Source organism: Hemitrygon akajei, chromosome 1 (assembly GCF_048418815.1).
Source record: "Hemitrygon akajei chromosome 1, sHemAka1.3, whole genome shotgun sequence".
NCBI lineage: Eukaryota > Metazoa > Chordata > Chondrichthyes > Myliobatiformes > Dasyatidae > Hemitrygon > Hemitrygon akajei.
Window position 1 is genome coordinate 185,613,200 of NC_133124.1, and position 19,933 is coordinate 185,633,132.

At 44.1% G+C, this 19,933-nt stretch overlaps 1 protein-coding gene across 20 annotated transcripts in view; it reads right to left on the reverse strand.

Annotated features, from left to right (window-relative positions):
• grik5 (glutamate receptor, ionotropic, kainate 5) overlaps positions 1–19,933 on the reverse strand; it is a 266,133-nt gene that overhangs the window by 222,877 nt on the left and 23,323 nt on the right. For 9 of the 20 annotated variants that reach the window (XM_073056128.1, XM_073056256.1, XM_073056101.1 and 6 more), the window contains exons 2-3: positions 17,001–17,050; positions 14,850–14,890 (exon numbers count right to left, since the gene is read on the reverse strand). The exons of 4 other annotated variants lie outside the window; for them this stretch is intronic. The gene's annotated coding sequence lies outside the window, so the exon portion shown is untranslated. Of the gene's footprint in view, positions 1–9,237; positions 9,382–14,849; positions 14,891–17,000; positions 17,051–19,933 lie in introns of those variants that run through there. 7 more of the 20 variants (XM_073056149.1, XM_073056213.1, XM_073056159.1 and 4 more) reach the window with 3 other exon arrangements.

Sequence of the window (19,933 nt, forward strand, 5' to 3'; positions counted from 1 at the left end):
GTAAATACACTGGGATCAGTGCGGACGGTAAATACACTGGGATCAGTGGGGAGAGTAAATACACTGGGATCAGGGAGAGTAAATACACTGGGATCAGTGGGGACGGTAAATACACTGGGATCAGTGGGGAGAGTAAATACACTGGGATCAGTGGGTCAAGTAAATTCATTGGGATCAGTGGGAAGAGGGTGCACATACTGGGATCATTGGAATATCAGAAATAAAAAATAGTGGCCGGTCAGCTTGTCATATAGCTCCCCTGCCATTCACTTTACCAGGACTGCTGTTAATCTCAGGGTCCCATTCAACTAAATAGCTGAAAGGGGAGTGGATCATGGGAGAAAGAGAAGGAAAGGCACCAGAGGTAAGTGATAAACAGGTGAGGAGAAGAGGCAAGAGGCCAGAATGGTGAATAGAAGAAGAGGGAAGGTGGGAAGGGTAAAAAATTAAAGGAGAGAAAAGAATTACTGGAAGGAGAAATCAATGCTCATGCCATTAGGTTCGAGGCTACCTAGTTAGAATATGTGATGTTGCTCCTCCACCCTGAGAGTGGCTTCATCATGGTCTACCCCACCTATGTCACTCATTACTTTACCATCAGAATCAGGTATAACATCACTGGCATATGTTGTGAAATTTGTTAACATAGCAGCAGTAGTTCAATGTAATACATAATGCAGAAGAGAAAAAATAAATAAATAAATTACACTGTATGTATATTGAATAGATTAAAACTCAGGCAAAAAACAAATAATATATATTAAAAAAGTGAGGTAGTGTTCACAGGTTCAATGTCCATTTAGGAATTGGATAGCAGAGGGGAAGAAGATGTTCCTGAATCGCTGAGTGTGTGTGCCTTCAGGCTTCTGTATCTCCTATCTGGTGATAACAGTGAGAAAAGAGCATGTCCTGGGTGCTGGAGGTCCTTAATAATGGACGCTGCCTTTCTGAGACACCACTCCTTGAAGATATCCTGAGAACTTTGTAGGCTAGTACCCAAGATGGAGATGACTAAACTTACAGCCCTCAGCAGCTTCCTTCGGTCCTGTACAGTAGGTTCCCCACCCCCACTACACCAGACAGTGATGCAGCTTGTCAGAATGCTCCCCACTGTACATCTATAGAAGTCTTTGAGTGTTTTCGTTGACATACCAAATCTCTTCAAACTCCTAATGAAGTATAGTCGCTGTCTTACCTTCTTTATAACTGTGATATGTTGGGACCAGGTTAGGTCCTCAGAGATCTTGACACCCAGGAACTTGAAACTCCTTACTCTCTCCACTTCTGATCCCTCTATGAGGATTGATATGTGTTCCTTCATCCTACCTTTCCTGAAGTCCACAATCAGCACTTTCGTCTTACCAACGTGGAGTGCCAGGTTGTTGCTGCGACACCACTCCACTAGTTGGCATATCTCACTCCTGTACACCCTCTTGTCACCATCTGAGATTCTACCAACAATGGTTGTATCATCAGCAAATTTATAGATGGTATTTGAGCTATGCCTTGCCACACAGTCATGGGTATAGAGAGAGTAGAGCAGTGGGCTAAGCACACACCCCTGAAATGCACCAGTGGTGACTGTCAGTGAGGAGGATATGTTATCACCCATCCGCCAGATTGTGGGTCTTCCGGTTAGGAAGTCGAGGATGAAGAGCCATTGAGATTGCATCTGTCATTGACCTATTGTGATGATAGGCAAATTGCAATGAGTCCAGATCCTTGCTGAGGCAGGAGTTCAGTCTAGTCATGACCAACCTCCTCAAAGCATTTCATCACTGTAGATGTGAGTGCTACTGGGTGATAGTCATTAAGGCAGCTCACATTGTTCTTCTTAGGTACTGGTATAATTGTTGCCTTTTTGAAGCAAGTGGAAACTTCCGCCCATAGCAGAGAGAGGTTGAAAATATTCTTGAATACTCCCACCAGTTGGTTGACACAGGTTTTTAGAGCCTTACCAGGTACTCCATCGGGACCTTCCACCTTGCGATGTTCACCCTCTTTAAAGACAGCCTAACATCGGCCTCTGAGACAGAGATCACAGGGTCATCAGGTGCAGCAGGGATCTTCACAGCAGTAGCTATTTTTCCCCTTTCAAAGCGGGCATAGAAGGCATTGAGATCATCTGGTAGTGAAGCATCGCTGCCATTCATGCTATTGGGTTTTGCTTTGTAGGACTTAATGTCTTGCAAACCCTGCCGGAGTTGTTGTGCATCCGGTTAGGAAGTCAAGGATCCAGTTGAAGAGGGATATACTGAGGCCCAGGTTCTGTAGCTTTTCGATCAGGATTGTAGGAATGATGATTTTAAACACTGAGCTATAGTCAAGGAACAGCATCCTGACATAAGTATTTATATTGTCCAAGTGATCCAAGGCCATGTGGCGAGCCATTGAGATTGCGTCTGCTGTAGACCTACTGTGGCGACAGGCAAGCTGCAGTGGGTCCAGGTCCTTGCTGAAGCAGAAGTTGATTCTAGTCATGACCAACCTCACAAAGCATTTCATCACCATAGATGTGAGTGCTATTGGACGACAGTCGTTAAGGCGGCTCACACTGATTTTTTTGGGCATTGGTAGAATTGTTGCCCTTTTGAAGCAGGTGGGTACTTCAGACCATAGCAGTGAGAGATTGAAAGTCTCTTTGAATATCCCTGCCAGTTGGTTGGCACAAGTTTTCAGCGCCTTAACAGGTACTCCATCAGGGCCTGCTGTCTTGCAAGGGTTCACCCTCCTGAAAGACAGCTTGATGCCGGCATCTGAGATACCGACACAGGGTCACAGCGTTACTGGGTGCTGCACAGATCCTCACAGCTGTAGTTTTCAAAGCAAACATAAAAGGCATTGAGTCCATCTGGCAGTGAAGCATTGCTGCCATTTATGCTATTGGGTTTTGCTTTGTTGGAAGTAATGTCCTGCAAGCCCTGCCAGAGTTAACATGCATCTGATGTTGCCTCCAACCTCGCTTGGAATTGCTTCTTCGCTCTTGAAATAGCTCTCTGCCAAGTCCTACCTGGCTTTCTTGTACAGACCTGGGTCACCAGGCTTAAATGCCACAGATCTAGCATTCAGCAGACCACGAACCTCCTGGTTCATTCACGGCTTTTGGTTTGGTAACGTACAGTAAGTTTCCATAGGCACACACTCATCCACGCAGATTTTAATGCAGTCGGTGACAACTGCAGCATATTCATCGACACTCAAAGATGAATCCTTAATACAATCCAGTCCACCAATTCAGAGCAGTCCTGTAAGCGGTCCTGTGCCTCCCTGGTCCATACCTTCTTGTTCCTCACTACTGGTGCTGCAGCCTTAAGTCTCTGCCTACACTCAGGGAGTAGAAGTATAGCCAGGTGATCAGACTTGCTGAAGCATGGCGTGGAATAGTACAGTAAGCACTCTTGATGGTGGTATAACAGTGGTCCAGTGTGTTGTTTCCTCTGGTACTAAAAGTGATTTATTGATAGTAATTATTTTCCAATTCGGCCTTATTAAAATCCCCCAAAATGATGGGGAAGGTATCAGGATGTGTTGTTTCATGCCTGTTGATACATCGCTCAGCTTGCCTAGAGCCTGCTGGACATCGGCCTGAGGTGGAATGTACATGGCTACCAAAATGATGGCTAAAATCTCCTGTGACAGGTAAGATGCCTGGCACTTAATCACAAGGTGTTCCAGATCAGCTGAACAGGATTGGGACAGTACTGCCATGTTTGTACACCACGAGGAATTGATTATGAAGCAAAACCCCCTGCCTTTGGCTTTAAAAGACTTAGCAATCCTATCTTGGCAGAATATAGGTGATGCACCATCAATAACTCTCTGAGACGTGAGGTGAGATATAGGCTTTTATTGACTGGAAGAAAAAACAAGCAGCAATTGACCACCATACTACATCCTGGAGACTGAGGGCAGTCAGCGGGGGATCGTGTCTAGACAGGTATATGTAGTTCACCACAATAGGTTAACCAAGATTCCGTGAAACAAAAGATGCAAGTGGTCCTAATGTCCCCTAGCTCCGAGATCTTCAATTTTATTTACCAGAGACTGCACATTTGCCAGCAAGATAGTCAGCATTGAGAACCAAAAACCTCATTTTTTTAAACGCACAATTAGCCCACTGCAACTACCTTGTTTCCATCACCATTGCTGGATCTATTTCCATTGGTTTTTAGCAGCAATAGATCATTTAATTGCATTAAAACATTGCTACTGACTGTACGCACCTTAGATGCAGTTGTGGTTTTTAGCTGTAGCAGGCTAAAATATGAATATGTGATCGTTTCCATCAAGCTGCGCCACTTCAAGTCACCGTAACTAGGACCCCAGAAATAGTATTTAGTGTGTTCATTGTGTTTACATTTCTGATTTCTTTCGGTATGTTAATGCTTTGCCAGGAAAAGCAGGTCACAGCAAACACTTCCTTTTTCTCGACACTTTGCCGTACTGTCTTCCATCTCGCACATCTTCACTTGTTCAACTCCCTCCCTCTGCACCTTCCCCACAACCTACAGACACACCCAGCCTTGTATCCTCAGAAAACTTGGACAGAGTGCATGGATCCGTGGCATTTTGGTTGGCTGGAACCAGGAGCTGGAAGGAACAAATATGTTGTCTTTCACCTTTCCCTCATATTATCCTGTGAGGGAAGGTTCAGTGAACTAGGGCTTTTCTCTTTGAAGCGAAAAAGGATGACAGACGACATGATAGCGGTGTTTTTAATCCAAAATAAACTTTATTCATAATAAAAATATTTACAAGAATATTTCATTCTTGTGTTCAGAGACAATGGTAAATTAAATTTTAAAAACAATAGCACTACAGTATTACAGGACAATAACTGAGGAGCTTCCAACCCAGCCCCTCCCTGTCCAGTAACAGAAGAACCATAAACTGTGGTCCAGCCTAGAATGTGCCAGTCAGCAGCATTCCTTTCCTGGTACCTCAATGTGTTGAGAGACTAACCCATTTCAGGCAGAACAAAGGGTATCTTTTACTGAGTTGATGATCTTCCAGCAGCACTTGATGTCCATCTCTCTGGATGCCCCTGGGAACAGCCCAGAGATCAGACACTCGTCTATCACGCAGCTGCTTGAGTGAACTGTGACAAAAGCCCTTGCACCTTCGTCCACACTTTCTTCTCAAACTCACACCCACAAAGAGGTGAGCAACCGTCTTGTCCCCACCACAGTCCTCTCGGCAGTAGGTACATGGTCTGGGCATATAGGAGGGATCTGACAGGGAAGCACACTCTCACAGGCAGCCAAGCAAGGTCTTGGTGCTTGTTGGGGAGATCTGGCTATGAGGTATTTTGCCAGATGGTCTGGACAGACTGCTCAGGGAACCACCCCACAGTGTCCTTCAAGTCCTCCTCTTGCAATGTCTGCACGACGTTCCATACTGATCATCACCTGATGGACTTGAGGTCAAAGGTGTTGATTTAGAAGGATGAAGGCAACTAGTGTGGCAATGTCCAGTTGACTGGGACGTTGAGCAGCAATGGGGTCATATTCAGCCTTCACAACGCAGGAGATATGAGGTATCACAGGGGTATACATACGGTGAATGCATGCAGGCTTTTTCCTCTCAGGTTGGGTGAATCTAGAACTAGAGGCCATAGCTTTAGGGTGAAAGATGAAATATTTAAGGGGAAACGGAGAGAGGAGTTCTTCACCCAGAGGATGGTGTGTGTTTACATAAGCACATGGATGACAGGAATATGGAGGGCTATGGTTCAGGTGCAGGTTAATAGGACTAGGCAGCAAAATATTTTGGCACATACTAGATGGACTGCTTCTGTACTGTAATGCTCTATGACTTTATAATGAATGGAATTAGGAAAGCCAGAAGGTGCCATGAAAAATCCTTGGCAAGTAGAATTAAAGAGAATCCCAAGACTTTCTATATATCAAGAGCAAGGGGATAATTGTGGAAGGGTAGGACAAATCAAGGATAAAGGAGGGAATGTGTGCTTGGATGAAGGTGGAGGATGTGAATGAGCTCCTAATGAGTATTTTGCATCGATATTTACAAAGAGAAAGATGTGAAGGATAGGGAGATCAGTGTGAAGCGTGCTAATTTGCTAGAGCATTTTGTGATAAAGAAGGAGGTAGTGTTGGGTCTCTTAAAGAATATTAATTTAGATAAGTCTACAGCATCTAATGTAATCCTAGGTTACTGAGGGAGGCAAGAGATGAGATTGCTGGAGCCTTGACAAATATCTTTATGTCCTGTTTAGCCACAAGTGAGGTACCAGAGGACTGGTGAGAAGCTAATGATGTTCCATTATTCAAGAAGGGAAATAGGGATAATAATATAGACCAGTGATTCTCATGTCAATAGACAATAGACAGTAGGTGCAGGAGTAGGCCATTTGGCCCTTCTAGCCAGCACCGCCAGTCACTGTGATCATGGCTGATCATACACAATCAGTACCCCATTCCTGCCCTCTCCCCATATCCCTTGACCCCACTATCTATAAGAGCTCTATCTAACTCTCTCTTGAATGCATCCAGAGACTTGGCCTCCACTGCCTTCCGGGGCACAGCATTCCACATATCCACCACTCTCTGGGTGAAAAAGTTTTTCCGCATCTCTGTTCTAAATGGCCTACCCCTTATTCTTAAACTGTGGCCTCTAGTTCTGGACTCACCCATCAGCGGGAACATGCTTCCTGCCTCCAGTGTGTCCAATCCCTTAATAATCTTATATGTTTCAATCAGATCCCCTCTCATCCTTCTAAATTCCAGTGTATACAAGCCCAGTCGCTCCAATCTTTCAACATATGACAGTCCCGCTATTCCGGGAATTAACCTTGTGAACCTAGGTCAGGGGTAGGATCTATGAGCAATTGGAAAACTATAGCATGGGTTTGTGCAAAGCTAGTACCATTTTACTAAAGACTGAATTTTTCAAGGAGGTGATATAGATGATTTATAATGGGAGAGCTGTGGATGTTGTCTATGTGGTTTTTGGTACGGGGTTTGACAAGGACCTGCATGGGAGGCTTGTCCAGAAGATTAAGATGAATGAGATTCATGGTGAATTGGCCATCTGGGATTCAGAAACCACTTACTCTTAGAACAGAGGGTGGTGGTCGAAGGGACTTATCCTGGATGAAAGTCATGACTAGTAGATTCACAATAGAACCTCTGTTGTTTGTGATGTTTATAAATGACCTGGTTGAAAATGTAAATAGGTGGGTTAGTAAGTTTGTAGATGATACAAAGATTAGCGGTGTGGATAGCACTGAAGATAGGCAAATATGGAACTTAACCCAAACAAATTTGGGAGATCAGATGTAAAGAAACAGTACACTGTTAATGGCAGGACCCTTAACAGTGTTGATGTACGAGGGGTCTTGGGGTCCAGGTGCATAGCTCCGTGAAAGTGGGTACACAAGTTGACAGGGTAGTAAAGAAGACATATGGCATGATTCTATTTATTAGTCGAGGATTGAGTTCAAAAGTCAGGAAACTACGCTGCACCTTTATAAGACTCTAGTTAGGCAGCATATGAAGTATTTAGTTCTGGTCACTGCACTACAGATAGAATGTGAAGGTTTTGGAGAGGGCGCAGAAGAGGTTCACCATGATTGGAGGGCATGCACAATAAGGAAAGGATCAACAAACTTGAGTTGTTCTTTGGAGTGGTGGAGGCTGATGGGAGACCAAACAGAGGTTCATAAGATTATGAGAGGCATAGACAGAGTAGACAAACAGCATCTTTCTCCCAGGGTTGAAATTTCTAATGCCAGAGGGTGTGTATCTAAGGTGAGGGGAGCAAGCTCAAAGGACTTCAGAAGAGGAGAGGAAAGGAGTTCTCAGTATTATTTATTTGTTGTTATTATTATTGCATTTGCATATTGATTGCTTTATCAATGTTTATGTGTTTTTCATTAATTCTATTGTATTTCTTTGTTCACTGTGAATGCCAGCAAGCAAATTAATCTCTGGGTAGTATATATTAACATATACATACTTTGATAATAAATGTACTTTGAACTTTGTGATGTGTGGGGCATGATTTTACACAGAGTGGTGACTGCTTAGAATACACGACCCAGGTGGTGGTGGAGGCAAATTCTATAGTTGTTCAAGAGGCTCTTCAAATGGCACGTGAATGTGCAGGAAATGGAGGGATATAGATACAGTATTGTGAAGGAATTAGCATTTGATTAATATTTTAACTGCAATACTGTGCAAAAGTCTTAGACTCCCTAGATTTTTTAAAATATGTTTTCAGATGGTCTGACCTCTACAGAACCCTGATCTCAACATCATTGAGGTTGTCCCGAATTACCTGGAGAGACAGAAGCAAGCGAGACAGCCATTCTGCAGAACTGGGACAAGTTCTTCCAAGGTGCTTAGAACAACCTACCAGCTGATTTTCTTATAAGACTGCACAACGGTGTACCTAAGAGAATTTTAAAGGGAAAGTGTAGTCTCACCAAATAATTGATTTTAGTTTTTTACTGTTTACTGCTCTTCATAGAAAATCCTTTCTTATTTAGAAACTTTTCATTCAATTACTTTTGAAAGCATCTTCGCTTTTCAGAATTTTTTTACATGTGCCTCACACTTTTGCACAGTACTGTCGTTCAGCAAAACATCATGAGTGAAAGAGGCTGATCCCATGCTATACTGTTCCAGGTTAAATGTAACATTACAGTCCATGTGATTGAAGGCAAGCTGACAAATTGGATCCAAAATTGGCAAGGCACCAAGGCTGATTGCTGAATTGTTGCTCTGTGATTGAAAGCCTGTGACCAGAAGCGTATCGTGGGGATTGATGCTGCTTGTTACCATCATTACCTGTTTGAATATGATTTCAGGAGATATACAATTATCTTGAAATGACACAAAATTAGTGGTGTTAACAGTCAGACATGCTACAGGAGAATACTGAACAGCTGGTAAGGTGGGCAGAGCAATGGCAAATAGAATTTACCCCTGTCATTGGTACTGACATATAAGAAACAAGAACGTCAGGAAGGGGAAGCTGGGAGAAAACACACCAGCCCTCATTGATGAATCAGCAGTGGAATGGGTGAGCAGCTTCAAGTTCCTGGGCATGAACATCTCAGAGGATCTATCATAGTCCCAACATGTTGATGCAGTCACAATGTAGCCACACTAGTGGCTATGCTTCATTAGGAGTTTGAGGAGATTTGGTTATGTCACCACTGAGTTTCGCAAATTTCTACTATATGGTGGAGAGCATTCTGACTGGTTGCCTCACCTCCTGGCTGGAGGCTCCAATCCAGAGCATCGAAAGAGGTTGCAGAGGTTTGAAGACTCAGTTAGCTCCCTCACAGGGATAAGCCTCTCCACCATCTTGGTGTTCCTTCACAGGCAAAGCACCTTGAAAAAGCATTTCAGGATGTATAATGTATACATTTCTCTGACATTAAGTTGTACCTTAGAACCTATGAACCATCGGGGATCTCTTCAAAAGGCGATGCCTCAAGAAGGCTGCATCCATCATTATGGACAGTCTCCTCTTTACTACCATCCAGAAGAGGTATGAGAGCCTGAAGACCTACACTCAGCGTTTGCAGAACATGGTAGCTGGCATGCTGGCTTTTATAACAAGAGGAGTTGAGTATAGGAGTAAAGAGGTCCTTCTGCAGCTGTACAGGGCCCTGGTGAGACCCCACCTGGAGTATTGTGTGCAGTTTTGGTCTCCAAATTTGTGGAAGGATATTCTTGCTATTGAGGGAGTGCAGTGTAGGTTCACAAGGTTAATTCCCGGAATGGAGGGACTGTCATATGTTGAAAGATTGGAGCGACTGGGCTTGTATACACTGGAATTTAGAAGGATGAGAGGGGATCTGATTGAAACATATAAGATTATTAAGGGATTGGACACACTGGAGGCAGGGAGCATGTTCCCGCTGATGGGTGAGTCCAGAACTAGAGGCCACAGTTTAAGAATAAGGGGTAGGCCATTTAGAACAGAGATGCGGAAAAACTTTTTCACCCAGAGAGTGGTGGATATGTGGAATGCTCTGCCCCTGAAGGCAATGGAGGCCAAGACTCTGGATGCATTCAAGAGAGAGTTAGATAGAGCTCTTATAGATAGTGGGGTCAAGGGATATGGGGAGAGGGCAGGAATGGGGTACTGATTGTGTATGATCAGCCATGATCACAGTGACTGGCGGAGCTGGCTAGAAGGGCCGAATGGCCTACTCCTGCACCTACTGTCTATTGTCTATTGTCTATAACACCTTCTTCTCCTTTGCCATTAAGTTTCTGTATGGTCCATGAATCAATGAACACTACTCATATTTTTCTTCTGTACTAATTATTTATTTTTATTATAACTTATAATAATGTGTTAAGTCTTGTGCTGTACTGCTGAAATATAACAACAAATTTCATGAGATATGTCAGTAGTAATAAACCTGATTCTGAACTATTGGCTGTTCAGCCACCCCTGCCCATCAACACTACCTCATTATTCCTTTTATCTTACACTATTTATTTATTTCTGTACTTTATAGTGATTTTTGCACTGTTCTACTGCCATAAAACAAGAAACTTCATATCATGGTGATAACATTGCTGACACTGGAATTTCCATTTTAGAGTCTAGTTTGTAGCCACAGAAACAGCTGTCCGCCACCTCCCCCCACCCACCCCTTACAGATGAAAACTGTACTACTGGAAGATAGAATAGTACAGCCCAAGAAAAGGCCCCCTTCAGCCCACCACATCTGTACTGACCACAAAGCCAATTTAATCTGCCTGTTCACAGGTTTGTCTAAGTGCCTCTAAAACAGTGCTAATGCATCCATTTCCACCACTTCCCCGACAGCTTGTTCCAGACACCTACCATGCTCTGCCTCACACATCTCCTTTAAATTTGCTCCCTCATTTTCAAGCTATGTACTGTGGTAATTGGCATTCCACCATGGGACTAAGGCTCTGCCTATCAACCCAGACAATGCCTTTCATAATTTTATATACTCCTGCCAGGCCTTCCCTCATTCTCTGACATTCCAGGGTACAAGGATAATGACAGAATTCTTAACAGTGTGGAGGAACAGATGGGTCTTGCGTTGGGGTCTATAGATCCCTCAAAGTTGTTGCACAAGTTGTGGTTAAGAAGCTATAGAGTGTGTTGGCCTTCATTAGTCGGGGTCTGAGTCCAAGTGTTGCAAGGTAATATTAAAGGTCTATAAAACTCCGGTTAGACCACACTTGGAATTTTGCATTCAGTCTGCTCATTTCATTATAGGAAGGATATGGAAGCTTTAGAGAGGGTGCAGAAGAGATATACCAGATGCTGTCCAGATTAGCAAGCATTTCTTATGAGGATAGGTTGAGGAAGCTAGGGCTCTTCCCTTTGGAGAGAAGGAGGATCAGAGGTCAGAATCATAGACACGTATTATAAAATTTGGTGTTTTGTGACAGCAATACCATGCAAAACATAATAAAAAATACTCTGTTATAATAACAAACATTAAAATTAAACAAGCACTGAAAAAGAGAGCAAAATAGTGAGGTAGTGTTCAGGGGTTCATTGGCCACTTATAAGTCTGATGGCAGAGGGAAAGCAGTTATTCCTTAAATCTGAGCATATGCCTTCAGACTCCTGTACCTGTTTCAGCTGCGCGTAGGTACACAGTTAAGAGTGTAGAGAGAGTAGAGCAATGGGTTAAGCACGCATTCTTGATGTGCACTTAAGTGTTGATTGTCAATGAGGAGAAATTGTTTCTGATCCACACTGACTGTGGTCTCTCGATTAAGAAGTCAAGGACCCAGTTGTAGGGAGGTACAGAGGCCCAAGTTTTGAAACTTGTTAATTAGTACTGAGGAGATGATGACGCTAAATGCTGAGTGGTAATCAATAAAAAACATTCTATAGGAATTGCTGTCATCCAGGTGATCCAAGGCCGAGCAGAGGCCCAGTGAGTGAGAGGCAGGTGACGACTGAAGTGTTTAAGATGATAAGAGGTATAGTTGGGAGTGGACAGCCAGCACTTTTTACCCAGGATGACAATGCCTAATTCAACTTTAAGACGATTGGAAGGAAGTATAGAGGGGATGTGAGAGGTAGTTTTCTTTAAGCAGATAATTGTAAGTGCATAGAAGATGCTGCTGGAGGTGGTGGTAGAGGCAGAAACAAATGGGGCATTTATGATCTCTTAAATTAGGACTTGAATGAAAGAAAAATCGAGGGAAGCATTAGATCTTGGAGTAGGTTAAAAGGTCAGTACCACATTGTGGGCCAAAGAACCTGCACTGTGTTATATGTTGTATGTTCTGTGTTCTAAAACCATCCAAGGTTGTCCAAGCTCTCCTTATAGCTAAAACTCTCTAATCCACTATAGTATTAGTGGTTTTCCTCTCTTGCTCTGCTGCGGAGTCAATTGTGGTTGCCACAATCTTGACCATTGGTACTTTCCCCTCCCCCACAGTCTACCACAGTGTATCTGTGTGTCTGGGTTGCCTGGTACCCAGAGCATTGTGGATGGACTTCGGTGAGTCTGTCTGCCATTCAAAACTTTAGACGCTACAGATAGAGGAAATATTAGTTCTGCATCCACTCTCACTTCCCTAAAAATGTTGCATGTTCTCATGAGCTCACCTCTCATTCTTTGAAATGCAACAGATTATAGGTTCAGCTTGCTCACTTAGAGTACTGTGAGCAGTTTCCAGCCTCTTATCTAAGAAAAGATGTGCTAACATTAGAAAGAATCCAGAGGGGGTTCCCAATAATAATCCCAGGAATAAAATGGTTAGCATATGAAGAGCATTTGATGGCTCTAGGCCTATACGCGCTGCAGTTTAGGAGAATGAGGAGGATCTCACTGAAACCTGTCCAATATTGAAAGGCCTAGATGAGTGGACAATGAGGATATTTCTTATAGTGGGGAAGTCTAGGACCAGAGGGCACAGCTTCAGAATACAAGGACGTCCCCCAGAACAGAGATAAGAAAGAATATTGTTAGCTAGAGGGTGGTGAATCTGTGGAATTCATTGCCTCAGATAGCCGAATTATTGGGTATACTTAAATAGGTTAATAGGTTCTTGATTAGTAAGGGCATCAAAGGTTATGGGGAGAAGGCAGGAGAATGGGGTTGAGAGAGATAATAAAGCAGCAATGCTTGAATAGCAAGCAGACTCGATGGGCCAAATGGCCTAATTCTGCTCTTACGTCTTCTAGTCTTATGCTCAATCTATGACCCTCTGATGAAACCAGTACCTTGGGAATCAGTCCACTCATGATGACAACGTCCTCGCTTCAGTGGGGAGAGGAGCTGAGTGCACAGAACTCTAGGTCCAGTTTCACCTGGGCTCTGCATTGCTACCTCACTCTTGTGCACAAGAAAGATAGCAGAGGTGGAAATCTAAAGCAACATACAAAGGCTGGAGGATCTCTGCAGGTCAGAGGGCATGGTCTTTGCCTTCCTCATTGTTTTCAATCTCACAACATTCAATTTTCACTTACCTTCACTTCACATCACGCTCCATCTGCCACACCTTTAGCCTGCCTATAAAATCTCTCTGCATCCTCCATGAAGCCCACACTCATGCCACTTCGTACCATTAGCAAGCTTAGATGTATTACACTTGGTGCCTTGGTACAATTTGCTAATGGAGATGGTGAATGGATGAGTCCTCGGGACTCATCACTGTATCACACACTAATCACAGGCTCACCAGCTAAAAGTCAGAATCATAAGACCTTAAGAGCATAAGACATAGGAGCAGAATTAGGCCATTCAGCCCATTGAGTCTGCCCCATCATTTCATCATGACTGATCCGATTTTCCTCCAAGCCCCAAACTCCTGCCTTCTCCCCATATTCCTTCAAAACCTGACCAGAATTATTATAAGATCATAAAACCTTGACATACTCTAGGAGCAGAATTAGGCCATTCAGACCATCGAGTCTGCTCCACCATTCCATCATGGCTGATTTGTTTTGTCTCTTAACCCTATTCTCCTGCCTTCTCACCGTAACCCTTGAATCCCATCTATAATCAATCTCTACTTTAAGTATACTCAACGTCCTGGCCTCCACTGCCGTCCATGACAATGAATTCGACAGACTCTCCACCCTCTGGCTAAAGAGATTCCTCCTCATCTCAGCTCTAAATGGATGTCCCACTTTTCTGAGGCTGGTCCTAGACTTGTGCAATGTCTGAAACATCCTTTCTGCCTCCACTCTATCCAGGTTTCAGTGAGATCCCCCCTCATTCCTCTAAACACAGACCCAGAGCCATCAAACAATCCTCATACATTAACCCTTTTACTCTGGGAATTATTCTCATGACTCTCCCATGAACCCTCTTCAATGCCAGTGCATTGCTGACATACTGTACGTTGTGAAACTTTATGTTTTGTGGATGCAGTACAGTGCAATCCATAAAAATAAATACATAAATAATAGGGAGGTCTTGTTCATGGTTTCATGGAATATGCAGAAATTTGATGGTGAAGGAAAAGCATCTGTTCCTAAATGTGAGACTTCAGGCTCCTGTACCTCCCCCCCAATGGTAGTACTAAGAGGACATGTCCTTGATGATGGATGCAAAATAAATGAGCTGCTTATTCTATCCAGTTACTGCTGTCCGCACATCACACTGAACAAGCACCGCACACTGGGCTAAAATACACCAAATATCACTAGAACCCAGTCCTAGATCACCAGGTTCAACAAGTTCAAAGACTCTGACTTCCATCACATAGTACTGCAGTTACCTAAATATAAGACAGGTACAGGATACCTTCTAACTGTATACCACCCAAATCAGGTGGAAATTACAAGACTGGGCAAATTAAATAGGAAAACTTAATCAAACAATTCAACATCCAAAATTAAATTATCCATTTACTCACCAACATCCAGTCACAACACTCTGTTGGCCCGGCAGGCTGAGCTAGAAAGCAGGGAGAGGAAAGTAAACTCACTGAGACTAGTGGGGGTAGAGTATATACACTGGGGCCAATGGGGGTAGAGTATATACACTGGGACCAATGGGGAGAGAATATATACACTGGGACCAATAGGGAGACAGTAAGTACACTCAGACCATTGGGGAGAAAGTAAATAAATTGGACCAATGGGGAGACAGTAAATACACTGGGATCACTGGGGTGAGAGTAAATATATTAGGACCAATGGGGAGACAGTACATACACTGGGACCAATGGTGTGAGAGTAAATACACTAGGACCAATGGGGAGACACTAAGTACAGCAGGACCAATGAGGAGAGTAAATACACTAAACAGCATGATGACAGAACTGACAGTGCTTTGGCCTCACAGCTCCTGACCTCTGGCACTGTCTCTGTGGAGTCTGCACACGCTCCACATGACAGTGTGGATTTTCACTGGGTGATCTGTTTTGTAGGCCCCAACCGAAAGATTTTACAGGCAGGTTTTATACTTTATCTGTATTATCTAAGTTTTTGCTAATGTCAAAAACAATGAAAGAAGAGTTGATGGGCATGTAGGAGAGAGGGTACTGGAAAACAGATGGGTTTGTTCCACTGGGAACCAGCAGCACCTGACATGTTGAAGTGTCTTCCTCTGCGCTTTTAAAAGTACAAGCGAACGGAAGGCTCTGAGATTAAATATGTTGGGATCATGAGGATGATCAGAAAAAGCAGCTGGATTAGTCAACTGGGCAACCTGGACCCATTGCACTTGCCAATAAGATCATGGTTCAGCAGAAAAACTGCTGGAAGAACTCAGCAAGTCAGGCAGCATCTGTGGAGAGAGGTGGGTGGTAAATTTCCATCTGCACCAGAATATCGCATTCCAAACTATTGCCCATTCCTCCCCACCCCACCCCGCCTTCACAGATGCTGCCTGACCCACTGAGTTCCTCCAGCAGCTTGCATTTGACTCTGGACTGCAGAATCTGCATTATTTGGTGTCTCAAAGATCATGGCTGAGCCTTCGCCTGGGTACAGTACACGGACAGCTCTTCCCACTGTCATGGACATCTTCAAGAAGCCATGCCTCAACAAGGAAAACATCCAACATCATGGACATCATGCTATCAGGCAGGAGGCACAGGAGCCTAAAGACCTACACCTCAGGGTTCAACAACAACTTCTTCCCCAGTTTCATCCAGTTAATGAACTAACCTGGAAAAACCTTAAAATTACCTTTAATTATATATGTTTTTGCTCCCTCATCTTGAACTAGTGTCTTTACTTTCTTAGATATTTTGCATATGCAAGTTGTGCTTGGTTTTTGTTAAATTAAGTTTCTCTTAATTTAAGTTTGTCCTCATCTTGTACTATGTGCTGCTGTTGCAAAAAAGTTACTTTTCACAGCATTTATACCCAGTTAGTTTACCTTTGACAAATATAAACTTGAACCTAGCCAGTACATCCTTTCATTAAACCCATATTGACCCAGTTTGTTTAATCACTTGTCAAAGAGACAAATACACTATCCCAAGAATCAATCTCGTTAACCTTCATTGCAGCCCTTTTACCACAGGGACGGAGATCAGAAGCTCCAAGTGTGGTCTTACAAGGATCCTGTATCATTACAGTAAGATATCACAACTCTTGAATTCAAATCTCTTGTAATAAATGCCAACATACTGTCCACATTCCTAATCACCTGCTAATCCATGTTATCTTTTACTGAGTCACAGGCGCATTATATCATCAGCAAACTTGGATATATTACACTTATACAATTCATTCATTTAGACTGTGAACAGCTGGGGCCCCAGTAGCTACCACTCACAGACAAAAAATGGCTCATTTTTTCCTGTCTGTGCCAATACATTCACCAGACGCTGCAAACAGGGGAAAGGACACTGTGCCCAGACATTGGTCCCTTGGCTCAGCATGTTCAGCACATAGCTGGTTACCCAGTCACCAATCAGGCAGAAGACTGCTCAGAACCACTTCTGTAGGACATGTTTCACACTGAAGATGAGATTTACAAGAATAAACAAATCGAACACTTTAAACTAAGTGAAACAATTCAACATGCAAAACTAAATCACCCAATTACTCACCGGCATCAGGACTCGTGAGACACAGCAAACTGTGGGCACAGCACGCTGAGCTAGGAAACAGAGCAGAGTGGATCAGTTGGGACAGTAAATACACTGGGATCAGTGGGGAGAGTAAATACACTGGGATCAGTGGGGAGAGTAAATAGACTGGGATCAGTGGGGAGAGTAAATACACTGGGATCAGTGGGGAGAGTAAATAGACTGGGATAAGGGGGAGAGTAAATACACTGGGATCAGTGTGGAGAGTAAATACAGTGGGATCAGTGGGGAGAGTAAATACACTGGGATCAGGGGGGAGTAAATACACTGGGATCAGTGGGGAGAGTAAATACACTGGGATCAGTGGGGAGAGTAAATACACTGGGATCAGGGGGAGAGTAAATACACTGGGATCGGGGGAGTAAATACGCTGGGATCAGGGGGAGAGTAAATACACTGGGATCAGGGGGAGAGTAAATACACTGGGATCAGTGGGGAGAGTAAATACACTGGGATCAGGGGGAGAGTAAATACAGTGGGATCAGTGGGGAGAGTAAATCCACTGGGATCAGGGGGAGAGTAAATCCACTGGGATCAGTGGGGAGAGTAAATACACTGGGATCAGTGGGGAGAGTAAATACGCTGGGATCAGTTGGGAGAGTAAATACACTGGGATCAGTGGGGAGAGTAAATACACTGGGATCAGTGGGGAGAGTAAATCCACTGGGATCAGGGGGAGAGTAAATACACTGGGATCAGTGGGGAGAGTAAATACACTGGGATCAGTGGGGAGAGTAAATACGCTGGGATCAGTTGGGAGAGTAAATACACTGGGATCAGTGGGGAGAGTAAATACACTGGGATCAGTGTGGAGAGTAAATACGCTGGGATCAGGGGGAGAGTAAATACACTGGGATCGGGGGGAGTAAATACGCTGGGATCGGGGGGAGTAAATGCACTGGGATCAGGGGGAGTAAATACACTGGGATCAGGGGGAGAGTAAATACACTGGAGTCAGGGGAGAGTAAATACACTGGGATCAGTGGGGAGAGTAAATACACTGGGATCGGGGGGAGTAAATACGCTGGGATCGGGGAGAGTAAATATACTGGGATCAGGGGGAGAGTAAATACACTGGGATCGGGGAGAGTAAATACGCTGGGATCGGGGAGAGTAAATATACTGGGATCAGGGGGAGAGTAAATACACTGGGATCAGTGTGGAGAGTAAATACACTGGGATCAGGGGGAGAGTAAATATACTGGGATCAGTGGGGAGAGTAAATACACTGGGATCAGTGTGGAGAGTAAATATACTGGGATCAGGGGGAGAGTAAATACACTGGGATCAGTGGGGAGAGTAAATACACTGGGATCAGTGGGGGAAGTAAATAAGCTGGGATCGGGGAGAGTAAATACGCTGGGATCAGTGGGGAGAGTAAATACGCTGGGTTCAGTGGGGAGAGTAAATACACTGGAGTCAGGGGGAGAGTAAATACACTGGAGTCAGTGGGGAGAGTAAATACACTGGGATCAGGGGGAGAGTAAATACACTGGGATCAGGGGGAGAGTAAATACACTGGGATCAGTGGGGAGAGTAAATACACTGGGATCAGGGAGAGTAAATACACTGGGTTCAGGGGGAGAGTAAATACACTGGGATCAGTGGGGAGAGTAAATACAGTGGGATCAGTGGGGAGAGTAAATACACTGGGATCAGTGGGGAGAGTAAATACGCTGGGATCGGGGAGAGTAAATTCTCTGGGTTCAGGGGGAGAGTAAATACACTGGAGTCAGTGGGGAGAGTAAATACACTGTGATCAGTGGGGAGAGTAAATACACTGGGATCGGGGGAGTAAATACGCTGGGATCAGGGGGAGAGTAAATACAGTGGGATCAGTGGGGAGAGTAAATACACTGGGATCAGGGGGGAGTAAATACACTGGGATCGGGGGAGTAAATACGCTGGGATCAGGGGGAGAGTAAATACAGTGGAATCAGTGGGGAGAGTAAATACACTGGGATCAGTGGGGAGAGTAAATACACTGGGATCAGTGGGGAGAGTAAATACAGTGGGATCAGTGGGGAGAGTAAATACGCTGGGATCAGTGGGGAGAGTAAATACACTGGGATCAGTGGGGAGAGTAAATACAGTGGGATCAGTGGGGAGAGTAAATACACTGGAGTCAGGGGGAGAGTAAATACACTGGGATCAGTGTGGAGAGTAAATACACTGGAGTCAGGGGGAGAGTAAATACACTGGGATCAGTGGGGAGAATAAATACACTGGGATCAGGGGGAGAGTAAATACACTGGAGTCAGGGGGAGAGTAAATACACTGGGATCAGTGTGGAGAGTAAATACACTGGAGTCAGGGGGAGAGTAAATACACTGGGATCAGTGGGGAGAATAAATACACTGGGATCAGGGGGAGAGTAAATACACTGGGATCGGGGGGAGAAAATACGCTGGGATCGGGAAGAGTAAATATACTGGGATCAGGGGGAGAGTAAATACACTGGGATCAGTGTGGAGAGTAAATACACTGGGATCAAGGGGAGAATAAATACACTGGGATCAGGGGGAGAGTAAATACACTGGAGTCAGGGGGAGAGTAAATACACTGGGATCGGGGGAGTGAAATACGCTGGGATCAGTGGGGAGAGTAAATACGCTGGAGTCAGGGGGAGAGTAAATACACTGGGGTCAGTGGGTAGAGTAAATACACTGGGATCACGGGGAGAGTAAATACACTGGGATCAGTGGGGAGAGTAAATACACTGGGATCAGTGGGGAGAGAGTAAATACACTGGGATTTGTGCAAGAAATTGATAAATAATCTTTACATTATATAGAAATGTTTTCAAGCGCTGGTGGAGTTGGAGAACGATATTCCAAAATAATTGCAGAGACAATGACCTGTTATGTGTGTAGACTTGAGAAGATTGTATTACT